Raw genomic sequence first — 12,871 nt, 5'->3', positions numbered from 1 at the left:
ACCTGGCCGTGCAGTCATGAGTGAACAAGGAGTACAGGAGGGGACTGAGCATGCACTCCTGAGGGGCCCTGCGTTGAGGATCAGTGTGGCGGATGTGTTGTTACCTACCCTTACCACCTGGGGGTGGCCCGTCAGGAAGTCCAGGATCCTGTTGCAGAGGGTCCAGTTCCAGCAGGTCTTCTGACACCATGGCCTTCCGGAGGACATCGTCTCCAACTGTGGCCCCCAATTCACGTCGCGAGTATGTAGAGCATTCATGGAGAAGCTGGGGGTCACGGTCAGCCTCACATCCGGGTACTGGCCTCAGTCCAACGGGCAGGTGGAGAGGACCAACCAGGAGTTGAGGAGGTTCCTGAGGAGTCACTGTCAGGACTGGCAGAGGGAGTGGGCCTGGTTTCTTCCCTGGGCAGAGTACTCCCGGAACTCACTTCGTCACTCCTCCACCGGGTTGTCTCCCAGTGTTTCCTGGGATACCAGCCGGCCCTAGCCCCGTGGACCCCAGGCCAGACCAAAGCACCTGTGGTGGACGAGATGTTCTGACACGCAGAGGTGGTTTGGGACGCTGCCCACATGAGGCGTGGGACGCTACCCACATGAGGCTCTAAGGGTACGGTCCAGAGGAGTGGTGTTGTGTTCTGGTGGACGACATTCTAGATCCCATCATCATCCAAGATGTCAACCTTTATCGTCCGGACCGGCCCACTTCTTGCCCTCGGGGCCTTTCTCCTGGCTGGCGTCGTCCTGCGGCTGGGGCCGCGTGGGGGGGGGGGGGGGGTATACTGTCACATCTACTCCTGCTCCCTCCCTCCGGCGCTCGACGGTCTACTAACCACCGTTCCTGGCAACCCATCATTACGCAAACCTATCAACCTTCATTACGCACACCTGCGCCTTATAATTAGGCACACCTGGACTTCATCACTTCCCTGATTACTCCCCCTTTATCTAGCACTCCGTTGTTGTCACCCGTCAGGCATTATTGTTTCTGTGTTATGTTCAGACGATACTCTTGTTCCTGTATCCCCTCTGTTTGTTCTTATTAAACTCATCGACTGCACCTGCTTCCTGATTCCCTGCTTTACAACTGTACATTTTGAAGTAAGTCTCATAAGAGCTTTGCACATGTATTGTGCAATTTTACTATTTAAAAAATTATCCAAGCTCTGCCAGTGTGTTCGGGATCATGGCTAGACAGAAATTTTGAAGTTTTGCATAGATTTCAAGCATATTTAAGTCTAAACTGTAACTTGGCCACTCAGGAACATTCATTCTTTGGCTTTGTGTTGTCAGTTATTGTCCTGTGAATTCCTCTCGTAGTGTCAGGCGTAAAGCAGACTGAAGCAGGTGTTCCTCTAGGCTTTTGCCTGTGCTTAGCTCCATCCTGTTTCTTTTCATCCTGAAAAACTCCCTAGTCTTTGCTGATTTCAAGCATACTCATACCATGATGCAGCCACCACCATCCTTGAAAATAAGAGGCAGTTACTCAGGGATGTGTGGTGTTTGCCCTAAACATAAGGCTGTGTTTAGTTGCAGTGCCTTTTTGCACACACATGCATGTATTTTCTTCACTCTGTTATTTAGGTCATTATTGTGGAGTCACTAAAATGCTGTTGATCCTCCCTCTGTTTTCTTCCATCACAGCCAAATCACCAATGGAGAAATGGTGACATCCTAAGCATTTTCCTTCTTGTCCTGCAGATCAAATCAGAACGACGACTGCATCTTTCGTGTGTCTGGGTGGTTTAATACATCATCCACAGCATGATTATTATCTTCACCATGCTTAAGAAACCTCTTGGAACTCTAGGGGCAGTATTTTCATTTTCATTTCATTTCTGTTGAAGAATAGTCGTAGGCGAGCACATTGTGGAAGTCGTCACATGGTGGCTCCGAGACGGTCCTAGAGAAAAACGAATTTTCCCGACAGATATATTATCGAATAGATATTAGAAAAACACCTTGAGAATGGATTCTAAACAACGTTTGCCATGTTTCTGTCGATATTATGGAGCTAATTTGGAAAACATTTCGGGCGTTGTGGTGACCGCAATTTCCGGCGATTTCTCAGCCAAACGTGAAGAACAAACGGAGCTGTTTCGCCTACAAAAATAATATTTAGGGAAAAAATGAACTTTGGGAGTCTCGTGAGTGAAAACATCCGAAGTTCATCAAAGGTAAACGATTTAATTTGATTGCTTTTCTGATTTCCGTGACAAGGTTACAAATGCGTGTGTAGCTTTGGCTGTAAAGCATATTTTGAAAATCTGAGATGACAGGGTGATTAACAAAAGGCTAAGCTGTGTCTCAATATATTTAATTTGTGATTTTCATGAATAGGAATATTTTCTAGGGATATTTATGTCCGCTGCGTTATGCTAATTAGTTTCAGGCGATGATTACGCTCCCGGATCCGGATGGGTAGTATCAAGAAGGCTTAAAGATATATTCAATACTTGACTGAGGGACCTTACAGAAGTTGTTTGGGGGAAAGGGACCTAGTCAGTTGCACAATTGAATGCATCAACCTAAATGTATCTTATGCATTTTAACCCAACCACTGAATCAGAGAGCCTTAATCGACATCAGTGCCCAGAAAGCAGTTGTTACTGGGGGTTAATTGTCTTACTCAACAGCAGATTTTTCCATCTTGTCAGTTTAGAGATTGAAACCAGTAAGCTATCGGTTACTGGCCCAATGCTCTTAACTACTACACTACCCTTCTCCCCTTTGGAAGGTGTAGTTATTTCCAGAGGAAGGTGTAGTTATTTCCAGAGGAAGGTGTAGTTATTTCCAGAGGAAGGGGTAGTCATTCAAAAATCATGTCAACCCCTATTATTTCACAGAGTGAGTCCATATAACTTATGTGATTTGTTAAGCCAAAGGCTTGCCTAAAGAAAGGGGGGGGTGAATACTTATGCAACAACTATATTTCAGTTATTTAATGTGTGTTGATCAATGACAAATTACAATTGAATCTATTTCAATCCCACTTTCTAACATAACACTGTATGTAATGTTGTCTCTGGCTGTAGCAGCCTCCTATTATTATCTAATCATACTCAATCATATTACTTTACCGTTTAGAAGCAGGTTAACACTATCATGGTTTTATGGTACCATTGCCATTGTCTGGTGACCAGAAAAATATGTTCCCCTGAGCAAGGCAGTTAACCCTAATTGCTCTGGATAACAGTGTCTGAATTACTCAAATGTACAGAGAACAGCAGGTGTCTCACTGTCACAATAACCCATTGTCCGGTGTATACCCACTTGAACAAGACAACGTCAACCTTAAACTGCGCCAGCTCTTAGGCAAATATGATATATCATACATTAAGTCAATATCTATGCTATTACATGAAACAAGTTAACCTTGTCCCCAGGCTCAATTGCTACTGCATATTCGGTTTGAGAGAGAGAGATGGCTGGGTACGAGATTAGAAACAAGACAACCTGTTTCCCATAATCATTTTAAAGGGGCAATCTGAGGTTGCTACATTTTGAACATATAAATACCGTATGTATATAAATATATGATACTGTATGTATATAAATATATGATACTGTATGTATATAAATATATGATACCGTATGTATATAAATATATGATACTGTATGTACCCATTGATTTTTTTATGAAGAATATAACTTAGAAATGGTTCATGATCTGAGTTCAACTGTGGTATCCCACCAGAACCCGAAATAAAAGCTTGTTTCACTCCAATGTTTGTAAACAAAATCAATGTAAAAAAAAAAACATGGTTAAAACTATAATTTTAATATCATGGATGGTCAGATCTTGCAGCCATAGTTCTGTCTATGTAATGAACACGAGGGGAGAGAGCTGGTTTCAAGCGCAGGGCGCAGCAGGTGATTATTGCAAAGGACCACAGGAGGAGGCAGGTAGCTGGGTCCAAGGGCCGGCAGAGGTCATACACAGGGGGTCCAAAAGGGCAACAGTACAGGCAGGGAAAAGGCTAGGAACGTAGTCCAGGAGATCAGGCAATAGGTAGATAATAGGAAATCCGACAGGCTAAAGTACAGGCAGGGAATAGGCAAAAGAAAAGACATCGTTAGTGAGGCAGGCAAAAACTATCAAATAACTAAACTAAACAGTGTGTGATAATGACATACCTGTCTCACTGTCACAATACCCACTTGAACAAGACAACGTCAACCTTAAACTGCGCCAGCTCTTAGGCAAATATGATATATCATACATTAAGTCCAGGTGAACAGGTGATTAGAATTCAGGTGATTGGGATCTGGAGAGTGAGCTGCGTTCAGGGGATCTACGTGTTTGAGGGTGTGAGTTGGAAGCAGACGTTACAGTCTATAGCATGGTTATATTTCTATAGACCCAACCCTCATCTTTTTACTGATATAGTTGCGGGGAGTACGGTTTGTTTTAATTGCTGATTGGCGCTTTAAGGCTAAATTCAAAGTTAAATCCTTTGTGGGAGCATAGTTATATCTCTGAGTTGTTTCCCAAAGCCATCGTTACTAAAGTTGTACTTGAAAACACTGGTAAGTAAACGACTGCCTCAGACCACTCATAGAACAGGTAAGTGCTTCGTGCCCTCCTGTGTCACTTGCACACATTAGATCTCAGCTAAACATCTAATCAAAATGTTTATCGTCTCTCTGTGATCGCAAATAAATACAAAGATTGCAATTTTATAAACAAGCGAAGCAAGGACGAGGGCAAAATATCTAATGACGCAATGAACTGTTCTATGAGTAGTCTGAGGCAGTTGTTAAATTAAGAGCGTTTTCAAGTGCAACGTCACTGGCAATGGTTTTACTGAAAAATATTTAAGATTCAAAGATGGTCCTACAATGGAATGAAGCCTTGTTTTGGGGAAACCCGGCCCAGGGCAGGCAGTGTCTTGGGACACATTTGCAGTGATGCACTACCAAATGTTCCACTTGTTTTGTTAGTTACTCAATGTCAGATAGCTAAAACTGTGGGGAGAAACTCAGTGAAGGCCATGGAGCTTTCTGAAAAGGAGATAGAGAGATGACACTGCCACCTAGTAACAAACGATTTAGGGATTGAATTCCAATATGAGCAACTTGAAGCGTTTTGAGCCTTCGTGCAAGGGGAGGATGAGGCTACCAGCTAGCTAGTTCTCGTCTTCAAGAAAGTACGAAAACAGCCTCCAATTCTGCCAGTCGTGTCCCAGCTAAAGTCTGTGGTGGACGGAGGACCAAATCCACGAGGCAACAGCCCTGGGTCTTAGAGCGGTGGTTGTGTAGGAAGACAAGAACACTATATGGGAGGATGCATACAACTTTGTCTTCGGAAGTCCAGAGAGCTGGTTGGAGAAGACCGGGAAAGATGTGTTGGCCTCAATCCTATACAGCTCCAATATTGTCGGAATCGTTGTGGATGAAGTCCATGTGATATACAAATGGTATATTCAGTGACCTCGAGCTGTATTTTGATATAGAATGACATTGATGGTAATAGCGATGGATGTAATGTCGGAATGGAAATGATAGTGATGACACACCAGTAAATTATTGATTGAAAGTTGTGCATTTGTAGAAACGTAATGATTTAAGAAGTGTTTGTTTGCATGATAGATGTAGCTATAAGATATTGAGTGGCCTAAATAAAGTGGTAAATGACTAGGTGTCAGGCAGATGCGCTACAGAAAGTGCTTTTACTATATTAAACTATGGGAACCCCACAACATTTTCTTATGCAATAACTACTAGCATAGTAATCAAATGTGCTTTAATATCTTTACATTGTTACAAATTAAACATTTTTCTGAATGAGGATGGGAATTAAGAATCTATTTTATTGTATTTTATATATCCTTTATTTAACCAGGTAGGCCAGTTGAGAACAAGTTCGGACTGAAGGAGGTAGTAAAACAATTAATGGAGATGAAGGGGAAACCTGACGCGGAACTAAGTGATGACAAGTGGATGTGTGATTTGGCCTTCATGGTGGACATAACCATGTATCTGTCTGACTTGAACGTCAAGCTCCAAGGGCCGAACCAGCTTCTCAGCGATCTGCTGTCAAACGTGAAATCATTCAAAGCTAAATTAAAGCTCTAGCAAGTCCAACTAGAAAGGGGTAACAATGCATTTTCCTACTCTGCAAGGACAAGAGCCTGAGATTACGTTGGCATATGCCGATGAGTGTGGAAAGCTCGGGAAAGCAGTTTGTGAGCGGTTTAAGGATGTGAAAAGTAAACAACTGGAGTTGAACATATTTGCATCCCCGTTTAATGTCGAACCAGCGGATGTGCCGGATAGCCTACAACATGAAGTCATTGAGCTTCAAAGCAATGACGAGCTCAAAGCCAGGTACAACAACCTCCCTCTGCTTGAGTTCTACAAAATGTAAGTTAGCGCTGAGCATTTTCCTGTTCTGATGAGACATGCACTTAAATGTGCATCTGTGTTCGGGACGACCTACTGCTGTGAGCAGTTCTTTTCCAAACTGACTCTTGCAAAGACTCGATTCCGCTCAGGACTGACTGACACAAACCTGGAAAACCAGATGCGAGTAGCATCATCTTCACCGCCAGCTGACATCAAACGCCTCGTCGATCAGCAGTTTCAGCCATCGCATGAGAGGTGAGTTTGAACAACATTATTTACTAGCAAGTTCTCAAGGACACAAGAAACATGCAAGACATATTTAAACTATTAAACCAATGTCCGTGGTTAAAGTCACATTAAAACATGAATAAAGCAGAAAATAGCCCATTTTAATAATATGGCCCCCAGATGAATTTATAAATATCCAAATGGCCCTTGATGGCAAAAAGGTTCCCCACCCCTGATTTAGGGAATAGTACCTGTAATCCAGTACAGAAGTTGGGACGGAAGTGCCCATGCACTAAACAGCCTCAAAAGAAGACTTAGTCTCGGATGAAGACATAAGACTTAAAAGAGCTAGTGTAGCCTGAACGGTACACTTAAGCTAGAAGACAATTCGAGCACAGCCTTTGCGAAGGAGCAACATAAAGAAGGAACCCCAACTCAACCAGAAAGGACACACAGCCATCTTCTTCCTTTGTTCTACTCCATGCATCCTGAACAATCAAGAAGCCAAGACAGACTTTGATCATCAGACTGAGTATCCGGAGTATAACATCATTTAAAGTTCAGGATTTCGAGGTCTTCACTTCTTATCTTTCATTATATTTTCTATTTTATGATCATTCTCATTATGTTAGTAAATATTTTGATGAGAGTTATTAAATGTTGATTGTATAAATCAAATAATTCATACCTTCAGATGAATCAATGTGTTACTATTATCATAGGTGTAGTCGTATAGAGTTATTATTAAAATAATAGCTTCTTAGAAGACCATTTTTGTCCAATAACTGGACTGGTACCATGATAATACTTTGATAGTAATACGTGTACACACTACCCTACAACCCCATGGAAAATGTGTAGAATTGGAGGAAATGAACTCTACACTGCAAAAAAATATATAATAATCCACTGCACTAAGACGTTTTAGCCCGTGAGGTGTGGGGGCCACTGATCAAATCTCACTTAGGGCCCCCAAAAGGCTACATCCGGTACGGACTATTTCCCAAATGGACAGGATTTATACCAAGTTATAAAGTCAATTATAAATGGCCTAACTCCTACGAAAACAGACAAATGCATGATTCGTATATACAGTAATGTACGTGTTTCTTACAGATATGCAGTGTTGTAAATTATCTATGGAAAAATACTTACGTTGTTTTTTGGTATCTGTACTTACTTTATTACTTATATTTTTGACAACTTTTAATTTTACTCCATTACATTACTAAAGAATATGTACCTTTTACTCCCATACATTTTCACTGGCACCAAAAAGTACTCGTTACATTTTGAATGCTCAGGCAGGACAGCAACATGGTCCAATTCACGCACTTATCAATATAAGACGTTGTCATCCCTTCTGCCTCTGATCTGGCGGACTGTGTTGGTAAATTATGTCTGAGTGTTTGCGTGTGCCCCTGGCTGACTGTAAATTAAATCAACTTGAGGGTGCAAAGCTCTTGTGACACTTACTCAAGAAGACTCACAGCTGTAATTGCTGCCAAAGGTGTTTCTAACATGTATTGACATGTATTGACATATTTATCTAATCTTGGATGTTGATTAAGGCAGCCCCCCGCACTTCTCTCATTCGGAGGGGTTGGGTTCAATGCGGAAGACACTTTTCAGTTGAATGCATTCAGTTGTACAACATTTCCTTATATGCATTTTTTATTTTTCCTTCGTCTTAGGTAAAAATATAAATTTTCTTGACAAAAAATGACAATTAAATCAATTTTAATCCCACTATGTAACACAAAAAGAAAGTGAAGTGAAGTGAAGAAAGTGAAGAAATCCAACTTCTCTAGACATTGTGGCATACGGGCACTTCAATCCGGTCCGCGAGACACGAAAAAAACAAACAAAAACTATTTATTTATTTTTATCCCCCAATTTCATGGTATCCCATTGTTGCAACTCCCGTACGGACTCAGGAGAGGCGAAGGTCCGAAACACAAGCCAGCCAAGCCATTTTTTAAATTTAACTAGGCAAGTCAATTAAGAACAAATTCATATTTACAATGGCGGCCTACCCCGGCCAATTGTGCACCGCCCTATGGGACTCTCAATCATGGCCGAATGTAATGCAGCCTGGATTTGAACCAGGGACTGCAGTGACACCTCTTGCACTGAGATGCAGTGCCTTAGACCGCTGCGCCAATCGGGAGCCACAACTTGGAAGCCAGCCGCACCAATGTGTCAGCATGCATGCGCCCAGCCCGCCACAGGAGTCGCTAGAGCTTGATGGGACAAGGAAATCTTGGCCTGCCAAACCCTCTTGTAACCCAGACGACGCTGGGCTAATTGTGCGTTGCCTCATGGGTCTCCCAGTAACGGCCACAGCCTGGGATTGAACCCGGGTCTGTAGTGATGCCTCGAGCACTGCCATGCAGTGATAGAGTTAGATTGCTGCAACACTCGGGAGGCTCCCACAAACTGATTTTGACAAACAATTGGTCCTCCCAAAAATGCAGCCCTCCGTTGAATTTCAAAATCCTGATGTGGCCCTCGAGCCAAAGAGTTTGCCCCCCCTGATATAGACCCTTTTCCATATGGGATAGCCTACAGTACATACTTGTGCATATACTTTGTCAGGCAGTATACAGACAGAAGTACAAGAACCAGCTGAAGGTGTATGCTATACTGGTTGTAGCACATTCTTGGTCTCTTCTTCACCAGTGAAAAGGTAGCAGTGAAAACATCTCCAGGAGTGGCCTGCCTGGGAGTGGATAGAGTATGAGATTCTGCAAGGACCACATCGCCCTCTTGTGGTATTATGAAACATTACATCAGAGGCAGGAGGCCAAGTCTAATAGGCCTGCCAGTATCGCAGTGACTTTACAGACTTTGTTTAGTGTATTTAGAGCAAAATACTGTGAGAACAAATAGCCTGTACGTCGGAGGTCATTTTACGAGGAGGCAAAATAACTATTTACCATTTACATTCAGAGACATAACACCTCAATTCGATTGAATGGACTCTACTGATGGAATCTAATACAGTGTGTTTACCTACTATCCAAAACATATAAAAACTACACACTTGGAGAAACAACAATTTACCTTGTCTATGTACTTTTTTTTGGGGGGGGGGAATAAAATAATCAAGCCTGATCATTGTTTTTCAAATAATATATTTTTTGTGTTTGAATACTCAGTTGTTCCAACCAGAGTCAGCATCTGGGACAAGGTCCTCTGCTGTTTACAGGTCCTTGACTTCTTCTCTATTTTTGGCTGTGTTGTGTTCGAGTCCACCTAAAGCGAGACCGATTCAATACCAAAAACTAGTTTATTGCATCCGCCGTGGAGCCCAGTTTCAAAATATTACCATATGTCACAGCTGCTTGCCATAGTTTTGAAGTAATCACGAAAAAACAGGCCTCATTTTAGGGCATTTTTCACCCTGCCAGCTCATGTTTGTTCTATTGAGCACCATGGCACCAACTCACCTTCCAAACGTTCTATTCCCAGTTTATTGGTCAACGTCACAATGCCTGCTTCGCTATTGTTGGCATTGAGACCTGCTCACGTTGTTTTATAGTTCAAATGTAAACAACAAAAAATGACTCATGGAACTCTAAGGTCGTCCCATTGTTTACTATAGGGAAATACAGGTATGTCTGTTTATTTTGCCAAATATCTCGCAATGTGTATATCTTGATTTTTTTTTTCAATTGGACACCATTTTAAACATGAGAATCTCCTCTTTCTAATTATGTAAGCCTGGGCAGCGTACTCTGTTGTCATCAAACACTAGCCCAGAAATACCTTTTTCCCTTGGAACGTTTTCCTATGGAGAGGCGTGCTGGTATATTTCGCCAAATATTTGGCCACCGTACAGAAAAATACTGGTTTTAGGCAACACTAAAAACACAGGGCAGGCCAGGGCTCATGTTTGGGAAGGAACGCAGCCTAGGAGTTTGAGGTCGTAGGTAACGTATATCGGGGACGGAAGATGACGGAAACCGAGGTTTTAAACTGTTAAGTGAGTCGAGTGAACCTAATAGTACAGAAAGTGAAAATGAGTGGGTTACAGTGGCGAAGAAAAAGGGAAACAAGAGAAGTAAAAGCTGTGGTGGAAAATAGGAAACCACTAGGGTTTTGGATCAATGCTACTTGGGAAATCCAGGCAAGTCAGTTAAGAACAAATTCTTATTTTCAATGACGGCCTGGGAACAGTGGGTTAACTGCCTGTTCAGGGGCAGAACGACAGATTTATACCTTGTCAGCTCAGGGGTTTGAACTCGCAACCTTCCGGTTACTAGTCCAACGCTCTAACCACTAGGCTACCCTGCCGCCCCGTTTAACGTCTCCAGGAAAATAACGTGTTGGAAGAAAGTGTGGAGTCGGTGAGAGTCGCAAGAAGTGGTCTTATTTCGATTTTTTTTGTGCGTCTGCGGATCAGAAGAAGCATGTGTTAAGACAAGATGTCGGAGTGGAATGTTTCCTGCATGGATTCTCGTAGCAGGGCGCCTATCAAGGGGGTTATTTCTGGGGTGGCGCAAGAAACAAAGGCAGAGGACCTGTCTGGTGGGCGGAGAAAAGAAGTTCACTTCATCCATGCTACTGCTCTTTGATCTCATATGAGTCCCTCCCTTCTCATATCAAGTTAGGATTCGTGAGATACCCTGTATGAGCTTTTGTGCACAAGCCCCTTCAGTGTCATACATGTAAAAGATGGTAATGTGATAACGTGTCAAGTGTGTGCGGAAGGGAAGAATATTGTATGCCAGATGAAGGGAAATGCTGCAACTGTGGAGGTGAACATGCGCCTGAATTCTTGGAGTGCCCTGTTAGGGTGAGGGAGAATGAGGTGGCAAGGGTAAAGAATGTCCAGTATGTCTCCTATCTGGAGGTGGTGAGAAAATTGGAAAGAACGAGTGGCGGGGCAGAAGCACCGGTAGTAGAATCACCACGACCAGTGAAGGTGGCTCATCAACCGAGGGATAATGAAATGCTACATGTTAAAAAGGTGGACTTATATTATTTATTGCATTTGGTCATAAACTTTACAGCACAAGCGGAGAAGAAGTTTAAGACCATTGGAATCATTTTGAATGCTGCTTAATGCTTTTGGGGTCTTGTAGCCCCATCACGGGCCCGTAAGCTTGTGTAGATATGTATTTTGGAGTGGACTGTGGTTGAAGAAGTATGATGTTTTAATTTGTTTAGTTGACATGTTTAATTTTGTGTGATGTCGTTTTTCCCATTTTATGGAATGTTTTTAAAATATTTTTTATTATTCAATACCCCATCCAACTGGTGGCAGTAATGTACCATTAACATTAGATGCCAACCGCCGTTAAACCCCATCGAAGAAGAAGGCTCATGTTTGGAGTATTCATTGCAGTGTGTAATCCAGTGTAGCCTAGCTTGTTTTACACTATCCCAGCAGGGCAAAAGACTCATTTGGGGCAAAAGCCCGGTTCTGGTGATGTCTACGGTAACCAACACTTCGGACAAAACTTTTTCAATACCTGGTTTGCATACCCGTTGTTGTCTTAGTTAGCATTTACTGGTAGATATCATAAATTGAAACGTCTTTCCTACCCTACCCGGCTACCGATGTCTTTCTTCTGTGAGATGCTCCATGCCAAAACCCAGTTGAGAGCTGCACACTCTTGCTGCCTGCAGATGATATTCCGCTGAAACTAGGCTGTGTGTTCGGCGCATGTGAATATATTTCATGTGCTTTGTGATTGTTTAGGCTACTTGGTGCATTATTTCTCTATTGTACTACATCATTTATAAGTTGTATACCTCCATTACACTACTTTGATACGCATCAGTATTGATTAAGATGTGAGTATAAGCAACGCCCACTGAAAAAAAAGTGTGTATACGGCTTATACCCTCCACTACACCACTGGCCCTTTGTGTTTGACAAAAAGTGCACTTTCCTACACAAATGAGCCGGTATTATGGTTGCTGTCCTTTCAGAATCATGAACCTGTCACACACTGAAGGCCTGTAGGTTCTACACTGTACTAACCTGTCACACACTGAAGGCCTGTAGGTTCACCACTGTACTAACCTGTCACACACTGAAGGCCTGTAGGTTCTACACTGTGAAAACATGTCTATAATAGATATAAAGGCGCTTAAGATCTTCATGTTTCAAGAAAGGAGTGGATCCAGTGCCTTGCGAAAGTATTCGGCCCCCTTGAACTTTGCGACCTTTTGCCACATTTCAGGTTTCAAACATAAAGATATAAAACTGTATTTTTTTGTTAAGAATCAACAACAAGTGGGACACAATCATGAAGTGGAACGACATTTATTGGATATTTCAAAC

The sequence above is a fragment of the Oncorhynchus mykiss genome, chromosome 12 (assembly GCF_057628025.1).
Source record: "Oncorhynchus mykiss isolate SJ-2025 chromosome 12, ASM5762802v1, whole genome shotgun sequence".
Taxonomy (NCBI): domain Eukaryota; kingdom Metazoa; phylum Chordata; class Actinopteri; order Salmoniformes; family Salmonidae; genus Oncorhynchus; species Oncorhynchus mykiss.
This window is presented reverse-complemented; position numbering follows the sequence as displayed.